The sequence below is a fragment of the Eubalaena glacialis genome, chromosome 1, assembly GCF_028564815.1.
Source record: "Eubalaena glacialis isolate mEubGla1 chromosome 1, mEubGla1.1.hap2.+ XY, whole genome shotgun sequence".
Lineage (NCBI taxonomy): Eukaryota > Metazoa > Chordata > Mammalia > Artiodactyla > Balaenidae > Eubalaena > Eubalaena glacialis.
Genome location: NC_083716.1, coordinates 159,962,509 through 159,963,957, shown reverse-complemented (window position 1 = coordinate 159,963,957; position 1,449 = coordinate 159,962,509). Strand labels below are relative to the sequence as shown.

At 34.9% G+C, this 1,449-nt stretch overlaps 1 non-coding gene across 1 annotated transcript; it reads left to right on the top strand.

Moving 5' to 3' along the window:
- The first annotated feature begins 562 nt into the window (after positions 1 to 562).
- LOC133079374 (small nucleolar RNA SNORA79) lies at positions 563 to 710 on the top strand. The gene has a single exon (XR_009698176.1). It is a non-coding gene; the product is annotated as a small nucleolar RNA SNORA79 (small nucleolar RNA).
- Positions 711 to 1,449: the final 739 nt, after the last annotated feature.

The window sequence follows — 1,449 nt, the reverse complement described above, 5'->3', positions numbered from 1 at the left end:
TTACCATCATGATGTACCAAATTCTCTCACAGACATGTCTTTTTGGACTCTATTTTCTATTCCAGTGATCTATTTATCTATTATTATGGCTGCACCACACTGTTTTATTAAAGTCACATGGTGCTTTGACATCTTATAAGCAAGAGAACCCAAGAGTGGTGGGTAGAATTGTAGTCACTGGAGTCAGGACAAATATGACTCCAAACTCTGGAGAATAATAATTTATTTACTCTCAGTGCTGTTCATGATCAGTGCACTCTTACATCAGTATGATACCATTTTCAGTATACTATAGTTCCGATTATGATTAAAAATTGATTTGGGGTGGGATAGGGAGGGTTGGGGGGAGACGGAAGAGGGAGGGGATATGGGGATATATGTATACTTATAGGTGATTCACTTTGTTATACAGCAGAAACTAACACATCATAGTAAAGCAATTATACTCCAATAAAGATGTTAAAAAAAAATTGATTTGGTGTTGACTTTCAGTGATAGATGTGTATTAAACAATTTATTTTTAAGAAGAAAATATTGGAATTCTTTAAAACACCACTTTATTTGATGGCTGTTTCTCTCAATGCTTGGAGCCTTAAGTAGTGGGATTTTAGTCCATCATATATCTAAGCTGACTTGTATTCACTCAGGGCACCACGGGGATGGGTTGGCTGTCCGTTAGTGCCTTCTGATTTTTGCGGGGTCAAACAATTGCAAAAGAAAAAAGAAAAAAACACTTTAAAAAATTATCTTCTTTCAATAGAGACACAGATGTAGAGAACAAACATATGGACACGAAGGGGGGAAAGTGGTGGGGGGGTGGTGGTGGTGGGATGAATTGGGAGATTGGGATTGACATGTATACACTAATATGTATAAAATGGATAACTAATAAGAACCTGCTGTATAAAAAAATAAATAAAATAAAATTTAAAAATTCCAAAAAATAAAAATAAAAAAATAAAATAAAATTAACCCAATATCTAGAATAAAGCATAGGAGATAAAAAAAATTATCCTTTTTCTTATAAATAATTGACTTGGACACAATGGTGGCTTTAATAAAGTTACAGATAAAAATGTCTTCAGTAACCTGGTGACGGTCTCCATCCACTGTGAACTAGCTCTACAGCTCAAGTCCTTAGGCATAAAATACAAATATTGAGTAGTGTTTTATAGCTGGCAGCACAGACTGTGGGCAGCTCTTTTTATTTTATTTTATTTTATTTATTTATGTTTTATACAGCAGGTTCTTATTAGTTATCTATTTTATACATATTAGTGTATATATGTCAATCCCAATCCCCCAATTCATCCCACCCCACCCCCCCGACTTTCCCCCTTTGGTGTCCATACGTTTGTTCTCTACATCTGTGTCTCTATTTCTGTGGGCAGCTCTTAAAGAAAGGGAGGAAGACTGGGAATAAAACACGTATTTTTGAATCCTATATGA